A 16,646-nucleotide genomic window follows, 5' to 3' on the forward strand; every position below is an offset into this window, starting at 1 on the left:
GTGCTGAGTGCTTTGAAGTGTTGCTGCTCTGCAGTTTGTTGAATGCACTACAATGTATCCCATATTGTACCGAATTGTACTTGAACTGAAAAGCAAGGAAATGTATCGAACGGAACTGCCGTCAGCACCCAAATGTAGTGTATGGGATTGCTGACCGCAGCTAAATGTACTGAACTGCTTTTGAATGGACTGTCCAAATTTTTATATGCAAATTTTGAAATTTAAAAAAACTCTGTGCTGGTGAGCAGACACAAATGCTCAAGCATAACAGCTGTGTGAAGGTGGATGCAGAGTGCATTCAGGTTTGAGACGAGAAAAGTGGTGTCCTGCTCCTTCGTGGCAACATGATGCACCATAAAGTGATGAGAACTGGTTTGACCGAATTGCTGCTTAATCCAAAAGTACACTAGCTCCTTCGAGCCGGAATTGAACCAGCGACCTAAGGATGACTTTGCTGAGTATTCCACTACAGTCCTCCGCTCTACCAACTGAGCTATCGAAGGGAAGCGCCAAAGATTTTTCTGTGCGATGATTGTTTTCCGTGAGCATGTTGACGCATCTGGACTCGTGGCGTGGCCTGTGCGTCTTCAGTACCAGCCCATGCTGCAGCGCGGTGGGACTGTCAACCGCCAGCTACTCTTTACAGCCTGGAAAACGCGTGTGACTAACAATCACAAGAGTGTAGCTTTGACTTCTTATCAGGCTCGCAGATTTTTTGCAAGCTGCGCATTCTGAATTTAAAGACCTTGCAAGCTGCCCGACTTGGTCGTGCTGCCTGGCCGCTTGCATGGCAAGTGCCTTCTTCGCGCAGCAGGCAGCACATCAGTCTGCTCAATCGAAGGTCCTGAGTCAAATGCTCAGAAAAGCAATCAATGCTCGCAAGTCGTTCTTTTGGCTTCTCTCGCCTCATATATCCATCTTTGCAAAAATCAAGACGTCTTGCTTATGACATGGCAGAAAAAGGTTTGCTGTGCTTTGACCCATCTGGCGTGAACTCAGTGACACGTGAGACCACATTTCTTTCTGGAGAATTGCTCTGAGCCAAAAGCAGAGTGGAGAATGCAGGCATCGATCCCGCTACCTCTCACATGCTGAGCGAGCGCTCGACCATTTGAGCTAATTCCCCAGTAGCTTCTTGCAGGTTTCCCTCATTTGCTTCTCAGTCGCCTTTTCGCACTCGTCTCCAAGCTGCTCCACGACCATCAGAGAACTGGCCCACTCCTTGTATCCAATCGACATTGCGGAGCAGCAGCGAGCGAGCAACAGCAGGACGCGAAGCCACAGTAACGAAGAAAGAAGCCGAGAAGAGCACGAGACCGTGGAAGGGAAGCGAGGTGACCGGAAAGTAGCGGCCGCCCTGTGTGTGAGGGAGCAGGCGACAGCGCTGTCTGACTGATAGCCAACTTGTTTTGCCTGAAAGGGAGTGCTGAGTGCTTTGAAGTGTTGCTGCTCTGCAGTTTGTTGAATGCACTACAATGTATCCCATATTGTACCGAATTGTACTTGAACTGAAAAGCAAGGAAATGTATCGAACGGAACTGCCGTCAGCACCCAAATGTAGTGTATGGGATTGCTGACCGCAGCTAAATGTACTGAACTGCTTTTGAATGGACTGTCCAAATTTTTATATGCAAATTTTGAAATTTAAAAAAACTCTGTGCTGGTGAGCAGACACAAATGCTCAAGCATAACAGCTGTGTGAAGGTGGATGCAGAGTGCATTCAGGTTTGAGACGAGAAAAGTGGTGTCCTGCTCCTTCGTGGCAACATGATGCACCATAAAGTGATGAGAACTGGTTTGACCGAATTGCTGCTTAATCCAAAAGTACACTAGCTCCTTCGAGCCGGAATTGAACCAGCGACCTAAGGATGACTTTGCTGAGTATTCCATTACAGTCCTCCGCTCTACCAACTGAGCTATCGAAGGGAAGCGCCAAATATTTTTCTGTGCGATGATTGTTTTCCGTGAGCATGTTGACGCATCTGGACTCGTGGCGTGGCCTGTGCGTCTTCAGTACCAGCCCATGCTGCAGCGCGGTGGGACTGTCAACCGCCAGCTACTCTTTACAGCCTGGAAAACGCGTGTGACTAACAATCACAAGAGTGTAGCTTTGACTTCTTATCAGGCTCGCAGATTTTTTGCAAGCTGCGCATTCTGAATTTAAAGACCTTGCAAGCTGCCCGACTTGGTCGTGCTGCCTGGCCGCTTGCATGGCAAGTGCCTTCTTCGCGCAGCAGGCAGCATATCAGTCTGCTCAATCGAAGGTCCTGAGTCAAATGCTCAGAAAAGCAATCAATGCTCGCAAGTCGTTCTTTTGGCTTCTCTCGCCTCATATATCCATCTTTGCAAAAATCAAGACGTCTTGCTTATGACATGGCAGAAAAAGGTTTGCTGTGCTTTGACCCATCTGGCGTGAACTCAGTGACACGTGAGACCACATTTCTTTCTGGAGAATTGCTCTGAGCCAAAAGCAGAGTGGAGAATGCAGGCATCGATCCCCCTACCTCTCATATGCTAAGCGAGCTCTCTACCATTTGAGCTAATTCCCCAGTAGCTTCTTGCAGGTTTCCCTCATTTGCTTCTCAGTCGCCTTTTCGCACTCGTCTCCAAGCTGCTCCACGACCATCAGAGAACTGGCCCACTCCTTGTATCCAATCGACATTGCGGAGCAGCAGCGAGCGAGCAACAGCAGGACGCGAAGCCACAGTAACGAAGAAAGAAGCCGAGAAGAGCACGAGACCGTGGAAGGGAAGCGAGGTGACCGGAAAGTAGCGGCCGCCCTGTGTGTGAGGGAGCAGGCGACAGCGCTGTCTGACTGATAGCCAACTTGTTTTGCCTGAAAGGGAGTGCTGAGTGCTTTGAAGTGTTGCTGCTCTGCAGTTTGTTGAATGCACTACAATGTATCCCATATTGTACCGAATTGTACTTGAACTGAAAAGCAAGGAAATGTATCGAACGGAACTGCCGTCAGCACCCAATTGTAGTGTATGGGATTGCTGACCGCAGCTAAATGTACTGAACTGCTTTTGAATGGACTGTACAAATTTTTATATGCAAATTTTGAAATTTAAAAAAACTCTGTGCTGGTGAGCAGACACAAATGCTCAAGCATAACAGCTGTGTGAAGGTGGATGCAGAGTGCATTCAGGTTTGAGACGAGAAAAGTGGTGTCCTGCTCCTTCGTGGCAACATGATGCACCATAAAGTGATGAGAACTGGTTTGACCGAATTGCTGCTTAATCCAAAAGTACACTAGCTCCTTCGAGCCGGAATTGAACCAGCGACCTAAGGATGACTTTGCTGAGTATTCCATTACAGTCCTCCGCTCTACCAACTGAGCTATCGAAGGGAAGCGCCAAATATTTTTCTGTGCGATGATTGTTTTCCGTGAGCATGTTGACGCATCTGGAATCATGGCGTGGCCTGTGCGTCTTCAGTACCAGCCCATGCTGCAGCGCGGTGGGACTGTCAACCGCCAGCTACTCTTTACAGCCTGGAAAACGCGTGTGACTAACAATCACAAGAGTGTAGCTTTGACTTCTTATCAGGCTCGCAGATTTTTTGCAAGCTGCGCATTCTGAATTTAAAGACCTTGCAAGCTGCCCGACTTGGTCGTGCTGCCTGGCCGCTTGCATGGCAAGTGCCTTCTTCGCGCAGCAGGCAGCATATCAGTCTGCTCAATCGAAGGTCCTGAGTCAAATGCTCAGAAAAGCAATCAATGCTCGCAAGTCGTTCTTTTGGCTTCTCTCGCCTCATATATCCATCTTTGCAAAAATCAAGACGTCTTGCTTATGACATGGCAGAAAAAGGTTTGCTGTGCTTTGACCCATCTGGCGTGAACTCAGTGACACGTGAGACCACATTTCTTTCTGGAGAATTGCTCTGAGCCAAAAGCAGAGTGGAGAATGCAGGCATCGATCCCGCTACCTCTCACATGCTAAGCGAGCGCTCTACCATTTGAGCTAATTCCCCAGTAGCTTCTTGCAGGTTTCCCTCATTTGCTTCTCAGTCGCCTTTTCGCACTCGTCTCCAAGCTGCTCCACGACCATCAGAGAACTGGCCCACTCCTTGTATCCAATCAACATTGCGGAGCAGCAGCGAGCGAGCAACAGCAGGACGCGAAGCCACAGTAACGAAGAAAGAAGCCGAGAAGAGCACGAGACCGTGGAAGGGAAGCGAGGTGACCGGAAAGTAGCGGCCGCCCTGTGTGTGAGGGAGCAGGCGAGAGCGCTGTCTGACTGATGGCCAACTTGTTTTGCCTGAAAGGGAGTGCTGAGTGCTTTGAAGTGTTGCTGCTCTGCAGTTTGTTGAATGCACTACAATGTATCCCATATTGTACCGAATTGTACTTGAACTGAAAAGCAAGGAAATGTATCGAACGGAACTGCCGTCAGCACCCAAATGTAGTGTATGGGATTGCTGACCGCAGCTAAATGTACTGAACTGCTTTTGAATGGACTGTACAAATTTTTATATGCAAATTTTGAAATTTAAAAAAACTCTGTGCTGGTGAGCAGACACAAATGCTCAAGCATAACAGCTGTGTGAAGGTGGATGCAGAGTGCATTCAGGTTTGAGACGAGAAAAGTGGTGTCCTGCTCCTTCGTGGCAACATGATGCACCATAAAGTGATGAGAACTGGTTTGAGCGAATTGCTGCTTAATCCAAAAATACACTAGCTCCTTCGAGCCGGAATTGAACCAGCGACCTAAGGATGACTTTGCTGAGTATTCCACTACAGTCCTCCGCTCTACCAACTGAGCTATCGAAGGGAAGCGCCAAATATTTTTCTGTGCGATGATTGTTTTCCGTGAGCAAGTTGACGCATCTGGACTCGTGGCGTGGCCTGTGCGTCTTCAGTACCAGCCCATGCTGCAGCGCGGTGGGACTGTCAACCGCCAGCTACTCTTTACAGCCTGGAAAACGCGTGTGACTAACAATCACAAGAGTGTAGCTTTGACTTCTTATCAGGCTCGCAGATTTTTTGCAAGCTGCGCATTCTGAATTTAAAGACCTTGCAAGCTGCCCGACTTGGTCGTGCTGCCTGGCCGCTTGCATGGCAAGTGCCTTCTTCGCGCAGCAGGCAGCACATCAGTCTGCTCAATCGAAGGTCCTGAGTCAAATGCTCAGAAAAGCAATCAATGCTCGCAAGTCGTTCTTTTGGCTTCTCTCGCCTCATATATCCATCTTTGCAAAAATCAAGACGTCTTGCTTATGACATGGCAGAAAAAGGTTTGCTGTGCTTTGACCCATCTGGCGTGAACTGAGTGACACGTGAGACCACATTTCTTTCTGGAGAATTGCTCTGAGCCAAAAGCAGAGTGGAGAATGCAGGCATCGATCCCGCTACCTCTCACATGCTAAGCGAGCGCTCTACCATTTGAGCTAATTCCCCAGTAGCTTCTTGCAGGTTTCCCTCATTTGCTTCTCAGTCGCCTTTTCGCACTCGTCTCCAAGCTGCTCCACGACCATCAGAGAACTGGCCCACTCCTTGTATCCAATCGACATTGCGGAGCAGCAGCGAGCGAGCAACAGCAGGACGCGAAGCCACAGTAACGAAGAAAGAAGCCGAGAAGAGCACGAGACCGTGGAAGGGAAGCGAGGTGACCGGAAAGTAGCGGCCGCCCTGTGTGTGAGGGAGCAGGCGAGAGCGCTGTCTGACTGATGGCCAACTTGTTTTGCCTGAAAGGGAGTGCTGAGTGCTTTGAAGTGTTGCTGCTCTGCAGTTTGTTGAATGCACTACAATGTATCCCATATTGTACCGAATTGTACTTGAACTGAAAAGCAAGGAAATGTATCGAACGGAACTGCCGTCAGCACCCAAATGTAGTGTATGGGATTGCTGACCGCAGCTAAATGTACTGAACTGCTTTTGAATGGACTGTACAAATTTTTATATGCAAATTTTGAAATTTAAAAAAACTCTGTGCTGGTGAGCAGACACAAATGCTCAAGCATAACAGCTGTGTGAAGGTGGATGCAGAGTGCATTCAGGTTTGAGACGAGAAAAGTGGTGTCCTGCTCCTTCGTGGCAACATGATGCACCATAAAGTGATGAGAACTGGTTTGAGCGAATTGCTGCTTAATCCAAAAATACACTAGCTCCTTCGAGCCGGAATTGAACCAGCGACCTAAGGATGACTTTGCTGAATATTCCACTACAGTCCTCCGCTCTACCAACTGAGCTATCGAAGGGAAGCACCAAATATTTTTCTGTGCGATGATTGTTTTCCGTGAGCATGTTGACGCATCTGGACTCGTGGCGTGGCCTGTGCGTCTTCAGTACCAGCCCATGCTGCAGCGCGGTGGGACTGTCAACCGCCAGCTACTCTTTACAGCCTGGAAAACGCGTGTGACTAACAATCACAAGAGTGTAGCTTTGACTTCTTATCAGGCTCGCAGATTTTTTGCAAGCTGCGCATTCTGAATTTAAAGACCTTGCAAGCTGCCCGACTTGGTCGTGCTGCCTGGCCGCTTGCATGGCAAGTGCCTTCTTCGCGCAGCAGGCAGCATATCAGTCTGCTCAATCGAAGGTCCTGAGTCAAATGCTCAGAAAAGCAATCAATGCTCGCAAGTCGTTCTTTTGGCTTCTCTCGCCTCATATATCCATCTTTGCAAAAATCAAGACGTCTTGCTTATGACATGGCAGAAAAAGGTTTGCTGTGCTTTGACCCATCTGGCGTGATCTCAGTGACATGTGAGACCACATTTCTTTCTGGAGAATTGCTCTGAGCCAAAAGCAGAGTGGAAAATGCAGGCATCGATCCCGCTACCTCTCACATGCTAAGCGAGCGCTCTACCATTTGAGCTAATTCCCCAGTAGCTTCTTGCAGGTTTCCCTCATTTGCTTCTCAGTCGCCTTTTCGCACTCGTCTCCAAGCTGCTCCACGACCATCAGAGAACTGGCCCACTCCTTGTATCCAATCGACATTGCGGAGCAGCAGCGAGCGAGCAACAGCAGGACGCGAAGCCACAGTAACGAAGAAAGAAGCCGAGAAGAGCACGAGACCGTGGAAGGGAAGCGAGGTGACTGGAAAGTAGCGGCCGCCCTGTGTGTGAGGGAGCAGGCGAGAGCGCTGTCTGACTGATGGCCAACTTGTTTTGCCTGAAAGGGAGTGCTGAGTGCTTTGAAGTGTTGCTGCTCTGCAGTTTGTTGAATGCACTACAATGTATCCCATATTGTACCGAATTGTACTTGAACTGAAAAGCAAGGAAATGTATCGAACGGAACTGCCGTCAGCACCCAAATGTAGTGTATGGGATTGCTGACCGCAGCTAAATGTACTGAACTGCTTTTGAATGGACTGTACAAATTTTTATATGCAAATTTTGAAATTTAAAAAAACTCTGTGCTGGTGAGCAGACACAAATGCTCAAGCATAACAGCTGTGTGAAGGTGGATGCAGAGTGCATTCAGGTTTGAGACGAGAAAAGTGGTGTCCTGCTCCTTCGTGGCAACATGATGCACCATAAAGTGATGAGAACTGGTTTGACCGAATTGCTGCTTAATCCAAAAGTACACTAGCTCCTTCGAGCCGGAATTGAACCAGCGACCTAAGGATGACTTTGCTGAGTATTCCACTACAGTCCTCCGCTCTACCAACTGAGCTATCGAAGGGAAGCGCCAAAGATTTTTCTGTGCGATGATTGTTTTCCGTGAGCATGTTGACGCATCTGGACTCGTGGCGTGGCCTGTGCGTCTTCAGTACCAGCCCATGCTGCAGCGCGGTGGGACTGTCAACCGCCAGCTACTCTTTACAGCCTGGAAAACGCGTGTGACTAACAATCACAAGAGTGTAGCTTTGACTTCTTATCAGGCTCGCAGATTTTTTGCAAGCTGCGCATTCTGAATTTAAAGACCTTGCAAGCTGCCCGACTTGGTCGTGCTGCCTGGCCGCTTGCATGGCAAGTGCCTTCTTCGCGCAGCAGGCAGCACATCAGTCTGCTCAATCGAAGGTCCTGAGTCAAATGCTCAGAAAAGCAATCAATGCTCGCAAGTCGTTCTTTTGGCTTCTCTCGCCTCATATATCCATCTTTGCAAAAATCAAGACGTCTTGCTTATGACATGGCAGAAAAAGGTTTGCTGTGCTTTGACCCATCTGGCGTGAACTCAGTGACACGTGAGACCACATTTCTTTCTGGAGAATTGCTCTGAGCCAAAAGCAGAGTGGAGAATGCAGGCATCGATCCCGCTACCTCTCACATGCTGAGCGAGCGCTCGACCATTTGAGCTAATTCCCCAGTAGCTTCTTGCAGGTTTCCCTCATTTGCTTCTCAGTCGCCTTTTCGCACTCGTCTCCAAGCTGCTCCACGACCATCAGAGAACTGGCCCACTCCTTGTATCCAATCGACATTGCGGAGCAGCAGCGAGCGAGCAACAGCAGGACGCGAAGCCACAGTAACGAAGAAAGAAGCCGAGAAGAGCACGAGACCGTGGAAGGGAAGCGAGGTGACCGGAAAGTAGCGGCCGCCCTGTGTGTGAGGGAGCAGGCGACAGCGCTGTCTGACTGATAGCCAACTTGTTTTGCCTGAAAGGGAGTGCTGAGTGCTTTGAAGTGTTGCTGCTCTGCAGTTTGTTGAATGCACTACAATGTATCCCATATTGTACCGAATTGTACTTGAACTGAAAAGCAAGGAAATGTATCGAACGGAACTGCCGTCAGCACCCAAATGTAGTGTATGGGATTGCTGACCGCAGCTAAATGTACTGAACTGCTTTTGAATGGACTGTCCAAATTTTTATATGCAAATTTTGAAATTTAAAAAAACTCTGTGCTGGTGAGCAGACACAAATGCTCAAGCATAACAGCTGTGTGAAGGTGGATGCAGAGTGCATTCAGGTTTGAGACGAGAAAAGTGGTGTCCTGCTCCTTCGTGGCAACATGATGCACCATAAAGTGATGAGAACTGGTTTGACCGAATTGCTGCTTAATCCAAAAGTACACTAGCTCCTTCGAGCCGGAATTGAACCAGCGACCTAAGGATGACTTTGCTGAGTATTCCATTACAGTCCTCCGCTCTACCAACTGAGCTATCGAAGGGAAGCGCCAAATATTTTTCTGTGCGATGATTGTTTTCCGTGAGCATGTTGACGCATCTGGACTCGTGGCGTGGCCTGTGCGTCTTCAGTACCAGCCCATGCTGCAGCGCGGTGGGACTGTCAACCGCCAGCTACTCTTTACAGCCTGGAAAACGCGTGTGACTAACAATCACAAGAGTGTAGCTTTGACTTCTTATCAGGCTCGCAGATTTTTTGCAAGCTGCGCATTCTGAATTTAAAGACCTTGCAAGCTGCCCGACTTGGTCGTGCTGCCTGGCCGCTTGCATGGCAAGTGCCTTCTTCGCGCAGCAGGCAGCATATCAGTCTGCTCAATCGAAGGTCCTGAGTCAAATGCTCAGAAAAGCAATCAATGCTCGCAAGTCGTTCTTTTGGCTTCTCTCGCCTCATATATCCATCTTTGCAAAAATCAAGACGTCTTGCTTATGACATGGCAGAAAAAGGTTTGCTGTGCTTTGACCCATCTGGCGTGAACTCAGTGACACGTGAGACCACATTTCTTTCTGGAGAATTGCTCTGAGCCAAAAGCAGAGTGGAGAATGCAGGCATCGATCCCCCTACCTCTCATATGCTAAGCGAGCTCTCTACCATTTGAGCTAATTCCCCAGTAGCTTCTTGCAGGTTTCCCTCATTTGCTTCTCAGTCGCCTTTTCGCACTCGTCTCCAAGCTGCTCCACGACCATCAGAGAACTGGCCCACTCCTTGTATCCAATCGACATTGCGGAGCAGCAGCGAGCGAGCAACAGCAGGACGCGAAGCCACAGTAACGAAGAAAGAAGCCGAGAAGAGCACGAGACCGTGGAAGGGAAGCGAGGTGACCGGAAAGTAGCGGCCGCCCTGTGTGTGAGGGAGCAGGCGACAGCGCTGTCTGACTGATAGCCAACTTGTTTTGCCTGAAAGGGAGTGCTGAGTGCTTTGAAGTGTTGCTGCTCTGCAGTTTGTTGAATGCACTACAATGTATCCCATATTGTACCGAATTGTACTTGAACTGAAAAGCAAGGAAATGTATCGAACGGAACTGCCGTCAGCACCCAATTGTAGTGTATGGGATTGCTGACCGCAGCTAAATGTACTGAACTGCTTTTGAATGGACTGTACAAATTTTTATATGCAAATTTTGAAATTTAAAAAAACTCTGTGCTGGTGAGCAGACACAAATGCTCAAGCATAACAGCTGTGTGAAGGTGGATGCAGAGTGCATTCAGGTTTGAGACGAGAAAAGTGGTGTCCTGCTCCTTCGTGGCAACATGATGCACCATAAAGTGATGAGAACTGGTTTGAGCGAATTGCTGCTTAATCCAAAAATACACTAGCTCCTTCGAGCCGGAATTGAACCAGCGACCTAAGGATGACTTTGCTGAATATTCCACTACAGTCCTCCGCTCTACCAACTGAGCTATCGAAGGGAAGCACCAAATATTTTTCTGTGCGATGATTGTTTTCCGTGAGCATGTTGACGCATCTGGACTCGTGGCGTGGCCTGTGCGTCTTCAGTACCAGCCCATGCTGCAGCGCGGTGGGACTGTCAACCGCCAGCTACTCTTTACAGCCTGGAAAACGCGTGTGACTAACAATCACAAGAGTGTAGCTTTGACTTCTTATCAGGCTCGCAGATTTTTTGCAAGCTGCGCATTCTGAATTTAAAGACCTTGCAAGCTGCCCGACTTGGTCGTGCTGCCTGGCCGCTTGCATGGCAAGTGCCTTCTTCGCGCAGCAGGCAGCATATCAGTCTGCTCAATCGAAGGTCCTGAGTCAAATGCTCAGAAAAGCAATCAATGCTCGCAAGTCGTTCTTTTGGCTTCTCTCGCCTCATATATCCATCTTTGCAAAAATCAAGACGTCTTGCTTATGACATGGCAGAAAAAGGTTTGCTGTGCTTTGACCCATCTGGCGTGATCTCAGTGACATGTGAGACCACATTTCTTTCTGGAGAATTGCTCTGAGCCAAAAGCAGAGTGGAAAATGCAGGCATCGATCCCGCTACCTCTCACATGCTAAGCGAGCGCTCTACCATTTGAGCTAATTCCCCAGTAGCTTCTTGCAGGTTTCCCTCATTTGCTTCTCAGTCGCCTTTTCGCACTCGTCTCCAAGCTGCTCCACGACCATCAGAGAACTGGCCCACTCCTTGTATCCAATCGACATTGCGGAGCAGCAGCGAGCGAGCAACAGCAGGACGCGAAGCCACAGTAACGAAGAAAGAAGCCGAGAAGAGCACGAGACCGTGGAAGGGAAGCGAGGTGACTGGAAAGTAGCGGCCGCCCTGTGTGTGAGGGAGCAGGCGAGAGCGCTGTCTGACTGATGGCCAACTTGTTTTGCCTGAAAGGGAGTGCTGAGTGCTTTGAAGTGTTGCTGCTCTGCAGTTTGTTGAATGCACTACAATGTATCCCATATTGTACCGAATTGTACTTGAACTGAAAAGCAAGGAAATGTATCGAACGGAACTGCCGTCAGCACCCAAATGTAGTGTATGGGATTGCTGACCGCAGCTAAATGTACTGAACTGCTTTTGAATGGACTGTACAAATTTTTATATGCAAATTTTGAAATTTAAAAAAACTCTGTGCTGGTGAGCAGACACAAATGCTCAAGCATAACAGCTGTGTGAAGGTGGATGCAGAGTGCATTCAGGTTTGAGACGAGAAAAGTGGTGTCCTGCTCCTTCGTGGCAACATGATGCACCATAAAGTGATGAGAACTGGTTTGACCGAATTGCTGCTTAATCCAAAAGTACACTAGCTCCTTCGAGCCGGAATTGAACCAGCGACCTAAGGATGACTTTGCTGAGTATTCCACTACAGTCCTCCGCTCTACCAACTGAGCTATCGAAGGGAAGCGCCAAAGATTTTTCTGTGCGATGATTGTTTTCCGTGAGCATGTTGACGCATCTGGACTCGTGGCGTGGCCTGTGCGTCTTCAGTACCAGCCCATGCTGCAGCGCGGTGGGACTGTCAACCGCCAGCTACTCTTTACAGCCTGGAAAACGCGTGTGACTAACAATCACAAGAGTGTAGCTTTGACTTCTTATCAGGCTCGCAGATTTTTTGCAAGCTGCGCATTCTGAATTTAAAGACCTTGCAAGCTGCCCGACTTGGTCGTGCTGCCTGGCCGCTTGCATGGCAAGTGCCTTCTTCGCGCAGCAGGCAGCATATCAGTCTGCTCAATCGAAGGTCCTGAGTCAAATGCTCAGAAAAGCAATCAATGCTCGCAAGTCGTTCTTTTGGCTTCTCTCGCCTCATATATCCATCTTTGCAAAAATCAAGACGTCTTGCTTATGACATGGCAGAAAAAGGTTTGCTGTGCTTTGACCCATCTGGCGTGAACTCAGTGACACGTGAGACCACATTTCTTTCTGGAGAATTGCTCTGAGCCAAAAGCAGAGTGGAGAATGCAGGCATCGATCCCGCTACCTCTCACATGCTAAGCGAGCGCTCTACCATTTGAGCTAATTCCCCAGTAGCTTCTTGCAGGTTTCCCTCATTTGCTTCTCAGTCGCCTTTTCGCACTCGTCTCCAAGCTGCTCCACGACCATCAGAGAACTGGCCCACTCCTTGTATCCAATCAACATTGCGGAGCAGCAGCGAGCGAGCAACAGCAGGACGCGAAGCCACAGTAACGAAGAAAGAAGCCGAGAAGAGCACGAGACCGTGGAAGGGAAGCGAGGTGACCGGAAAGTAGCGGCCGCCCTGTGTGTGAGGGAGCAGGCGAGAGCGCTGTCTGACTGATGGCCAACTTGTTTTGCCTGAAAGGGAGTGCTGAGTGCTTTGAAGTGTTGCTGCTCTGCAGTTTGTTGAATGCACTACAATGTATCCCATATTGTACCGAATTGTACTTGAACTGAAAAGCAAGGAAATGTATCGAACGGAACTGCCGTCAGCACCCAAATGTAGTGTATGGGATTGCTGACCGCAGCTAAATGTACTGAACTGCTTTTGAATGGACTGTACAAATTTTTATATGCAAATTTTGAAATTTAAAAAAACTCTGTGCTGGTGAGCAGACACAAATGCTCAAGCATAACAGCTGTGTGAAGGTGGATGCAGAGTGCATTCAGGTTTGAGACGAGAAAAGTGGTGTCCTGCTCCTTCGTGGCAACATGATGCACCATAAAGTGATGAGAACTGGTTTGAGCGAATTGCTGCTTAATCCAAAAATACACTAGCTCCTTCGAGCCGGAATTGAACCAGCGACCTAAGGATGACTTTGCTGAGTATTCCACTACAGTCCTCCGCTCTACCAACTGAGCTATCGAAGGGAAGCGCCAAATATTTTTCTGTGCGATGATTGTTTTCCGTGAGCAAGTTGACGCATCTGGACTCGTGGCGTGGCCTGTGCGTCTTCAGTACCAGCCCATGCTGCAGCGCGGTGGGACTGTCAACCGCCAGCTACTCTTTACAGCCTGGAAAACGCGTGTGACTAACAATCACAAGAGTGTAGCTTTGACTTCTTATCAGGCTCGCAGATTTTTTGCAAGCTGCGCATTCTGAATTTAAAGACCTTGCAAGCTGCCCGACTTGGTCGTGCTGCCTGGCCGCTTGCATGGCAAGTGCCTTCTTCGCGCAGCAGGCAGCACATCAGTCTGCTCAATCGAAGGTCCTGAGTCAAATGCTCAGAAAAGCAATCAATGCTCGCAAGTCGTTCTTTTGGCTTCTCTCGCCTCATATATCCATCTTTGCAAAAATCAAGACGTCTTGCTTATGACATGGCAGAAAAAGGTTTGCTGTGCTTTGACCCATCTGGCGTGAACTGAGTGACACGTGAGACCACATTTCTTTCTGGAGAATTGCTCTGAGCCAAAAGCAGAGTGGAGAATGCAGGCATCGATCCCGCTACCTCTCACATGCTAAGCGAGCGCTCTACCATTTGAGCTAATTCCCCAGTAGCTTCTTGCAGGTTTCCCTCATTTGCTTCTCAGTCGCCTTTTCGCACTCGTCTCCAAGCTGCTCCACGACCATCAGAGAACTGGCCCACTCCTTGTATCCAATCGACATTGCGGAGCAGCAGCGAGCGAGCAACAGCAGGACGCGAAGCCACAGTAACGAAGAAAGAAGCCGAGAAGAGCACGAGACCGTGGAAGGGAAGCGAGGTGACCGGAAAGTAGCGGCCGCCCTGTGTGTGAGGGAGCAGGCGAGAGCGCTGTCTGACTGATGGCCAACTTGTTTTGCCTGAAAGGGAGTGCTGAGTGCTTTGAAGTGTTGCTGCTCTGCAGTTTGTTGAATGCACTACAATGTATCCCATATTGTACCGAATTGTACTTGAACTGAAAAGCAAGGAAATGTATCGAACGGAACTGCCGTCAGCACCCAAATGTAGTGTATGGGATTGCTGACCGCAGCTAAATGTACTGAACTGCTTTTGAATGGACTGTACAAATTTTTATATGCAAATTTTGAAATTTAAAAAAACTCTGTGCTGGTGAGCAGACACAAATGCTCAAGCATAACAGCTGTGTGAAGGTGGATGCAGAGTGCATTCAGGTTTGAGACGAGAAAAGTGGTGTCCTGCTCCTTCGTGGCAACATGATGCACCATAAAGTGATGAGAACTGGTTTGAGCGAATTGCTGCTTAATCCAAAAATACACTAGCTCCTTCGAGCCGGAATTGAACCAGCGACCTAAGGATGACTTTGCTGAATATTCCACTACAGTCCTCCGCTCTACCAACTGAGCTATCGAAGGGAAGCGCCAAAGATTTTTCTGTGCGATGATTGTTTTCCGTGAGCATGTTGACGCATCTGGACTCGTGGCGTGGCCTGTGCGTCTTCAGTACCAGCCCATGCTGCAGCGCGGTGGGACTGTCAACCGCCAGCTACTCTTTACAGCCTGGAAAACGCGTGTGACTAACAATCACAAGAGTGTAGCTTTGACTTCTTATCAGGCTCGCAGATTTTTTGCAAGCTGCGCATTCTGAATTTAAAGACCTTGCAAGCTGCCCGACTTGGTCGTGCTGCCTGGCCGCTTGCATGGCAAGTGCCTTCTTCGCGCAGCAGGCAGCATATCAGTCTGCTCAATCGAAGGTCCTGAGTCAAATGCTCAGAAAAGCAATCAATGCTCGCAAGTCGTTCTTTTGGCTTCTCTCGCCTCATATATCCATCTTTGCAAAAATCAAGACGTCTTGCTTATGACATGGCAGAAAAAGGTTTGCTGTGCTTTGACCCATCTGGCGTGATCTCAGTGACATGTGAGACCACATTTCTTTCTGGAGAATTGCTCTGAGCCAAAAGCAGAGTGGAAAATGCAGGCATCGATCCCGCTACCTCTCACATGCTAAGCGAGCGCTCTACCATTTGAGCTAATTCCCCAGTAGCTTCTTGCAGGTTTCCCTCATTTGCTTCTCAGTCGCCTTTTCGCACTCGTCTCCAAGCTGCTCCACGACCATCAGAGAACTGGCCCACTCCTTGTATCCAATCGACATTGCGGAGCAGCAGCGAGCGAGCAACAGCAGGACGCGAAGCCACAGTAACGAAGAAAGAAGCCGAGAAGAGCACGAGACCGTGGAAGGGAAGCGAGGTGACTGGAAAGTAGCGGCCGCCCTGTGTGTGAGGGAGCAGGCGAGAGCGCTGTCTGACTGATGGCCAACTTGTTTTGCCTGAAAGGGAGTGCTGAGTGCTTTGAAGTGTTGCTGCTCTGCAGTTTGTTGAATGCACTACAATGTATCCCATATTGTACCGAATTGTACTTGAACTGAAAAGCAAGGAAATGTATCGAACGGAACTGCCGTCAGCACCCAAATGTAGTGTATGGGATTGCTGACCGCAGCTAAATGTACTGAACTGCTTTTGAATGGACTGTACAAATTTTTATATGCAAATTTTGAAATTTAAAAAAACTCTGTGCTGGTGAGCAGACACAAATGCTCAAGCATAACAGCTGTGTGAAGGTGGATGCAGAGTGCATTCAGGTTTGAGACGAGAAAAGTGGTGTCCTGCTCCTTCGTGGCAACATGATGCACCATAAAGTGATGAGAACTGGTTTGACCGAATTGCTGCTTAATCCAAAAGTACACTAGCTCCTTCGAGCCGGAATTGAACCAGCGACCTAAGGATGACTTTGCTGAGTATTCCACTACAGTCCTCCGCTCTACCAACTGAGCTATCGAAGGGAAGCGCCAAATATTTTTCTGTGCGATGATTGTTTTCCGTGAGCATGTTGACGCATCTGGACTCGTGGCGTGGCCTGTGCGTCTTCAGTACCAGCCCATGCTGCAGCGCGGTGGGACTGTCAACCGCCAGCTACTCTTTACAGCCTGGAAAACGCGTGTGACTAACAATCACAAGAGTGTAGCTTTGACTTCTTATCAGGCTCGCAGATTTTTTGCAAGCTGCGCATTCTGAATTTAAAGACCTTGCAAGCTGCCCGACTTGGTCGTGCTGCCTGGCCGCTTGCATGGCAAGTGCCTTCTTCGCGCAGCAGGCAGCACATCAGTCTGCTCAATCGAAGGTCCTGAGTCAAATGCTCAGAAAAGCAATCAATGCTCGCAAGTCGTTCTTTTGGCTTCTCTCGCCTCATATATCCATCTTTGCAAAAATCAAGACGTCTTGCTTATGACATGGCAGAAAAAGGTTTGCTGTGCTTTGACCCATCTGGCGTGA

The 16,646-nt window shown here is 48.9% G+C and overlaps 12 non-coding genes across 12 annotated transcripts; all 12 read right to left on the minus strand.

Moving 5' to 3' along the window:
• Window positions 1–411: 411 nt before the first annotated feature.
• Window positions 412–503, minus strand: trnay-gua (transfer RNA tyrosine (anticodon GUA)). The gene is given in 2 exon segments: window positions 412–447; window positions 467–503. It is a non-coding gene; the product is annotated as a tRNA-Tyr (tRNA).
• A 1,331-nt stretch (window positions 504–1,834) lies between these two features.
• Window positions 1,835–1,926, minus strand: trnay-gua (transfer RNA tyrosine (anticodon GUA)). Its single transcript is given in 2 exon segments — window positions 1,835–1,870; window positions 1,890–1,926. It is a non-coding gene; the product is annotated as a tRNA-Tyr (tRNA).
• Window positions 1,927–3,257: 1,331 nt separating this feature from the next.
• Window positions 3,258–3,349, minus strand: trnay-gua (transfer RNA tyrosine (anticodon GUA)). Its single transcript is given in 2 exon segments — window positions 3,258–3,293; window positions 3,313–3,349. It is a non-coding gene; the product is annotated as a tRNA-Tyr (tRNA).
• Window positions 3,350–4,680: 1,331 nt separating this feature from the next.
• trnay-gua (transfer RNA tyrosine (anticodon GUA)) lies at window positions 4,681–4,772 on the minus strand. The gene is given in 2 exon segments: window positions 4,681–4,716; window positions 4,736–4,772. It is a non-coding gene; the product is annotated as a tRNA-Tyr (tRNA).
• A 1,331-nt stretch (window positions 4,773–6,103) lies between these two features.
• Window positions 6,104–6,195, minus strand: trnay-gua (transfer RNA tyrosine (anticodon GUA)). The gene is given in 2 exon segments: window positions 6,104–6,139; window positions 6,159–6,195. It is a non-coding gene; the product is annotated as a tRNA-Tyr (tRNA).
• Window positions 6,196–7,526: 1,331 nt separating this feature from the next.
• Window positions 7,527–7,618, minus strand: trnay-gua (transfer RNA tyrosine (anticodon GUA)). Its single transcript is given in 2 exon segments — window positions 7,527–7,562; window positions 7,582–7,618. It is a non-coding gene; the product is annotated as a tRNA-Tyr (tRNA).
• A 1,331-nt stretch (window positions 7,619–8,949) lies between these two features.
• On the minus strand, window positions 8,950–9,041 carry trnay-gua (transfer RNA tyrosine (anticodon GUA)). Its single transcript is given in 2 exon segments — window positions 8,950–8,985; window positions 9,005–9,041. It is a non-coding gene; the product is annotated as a tRNA-Tyr (tRNA).
• Window positions 9,042–10,372: 1,331 nt separating this feature from the next.
• Window positions 10,373–10,464, minus strand: trnay-gua (transfer RNA tyrosine (anticodon GUA)). The gene is given in 2 exon segments: window positions 10,373–10,408; window positions 10,428–10,464. It is a non-coding gene; the product is annotated as a tRNA-Tyr (tRNA).
• Window positions 10,465–11,795: 1,331 nt separating this feature from the next.
• Window positions 11,796–11,887, minus strand: trnay-gua (transfer RNA tyrosine (anticodon GUA)). Its single transcript is given in 2 exon segments — window positions 11,796–11,831; window positions 11,851–11,887. It is a non-coding gene; the product is annotated as a tRNA-Tyr (tRNA).
• A 1,331-nt stretch (window positions 11,888–13,218) lies between these two features.
• On the minus strand, window positions 13,219–13,310 carry trnay-gua (transfer RNA tyrosine (anticodon GUA)). Its single transcript is given in 2 exon segments — window positions 13,219–13,254; window positions 13,274–13,310. It is a non-coding gene; the product is annotated as a tRNA-Tyr (tRNA).
• A 1,331-nt stretch (window positions 13,311–14,641) lies between these two features.
• trnay-gua (transfer RNA tyrosine (anticodon GUA)) lies at window positions 14,642–14,733 on the minus strand. Its single transcript is given in 2 exon segments — window positions 14,642–14,677; window positions 14,697–14,733. It is a non-coding gene; the product is annotated as a tRNA-Tyr (tRNA).
• A 1,331-nt stretch (window positions 14,734–16,064) lies between these two features.
• Window positions 16,065–16,156, minus strand: trnay-gua (transfer RNA tyrosine (anticodon GUA)). Its single transcript is given in 2 exon segments — window positions 16,065–16,100; window positions 16,120–16,156. It is a non-coding gene; the product is annotated as a tRNA-Tyr (tRNA).
• Window positions 16,157–16,646: the final 490 nt, after the last annotated feature.

The sequence above is a fragment of the Pristiophorus japonicus genome, unplaced genomic scaffold (genome assembly GCF_044704955.1).
Source record: "Pristiophorus japonicus isolate sPriJap1 unplaced genomic scaffold, sPriJap1.hap1 HAP1_SCAFFOLD_207, whole genome shotgun sequence".
Taxonomy (NCBI): Eukaryota; Metazoa; Chordata; class Chondrichthyes; family Pristiophoridae; genus Pristiophorus; species Pristiophorus japonicus.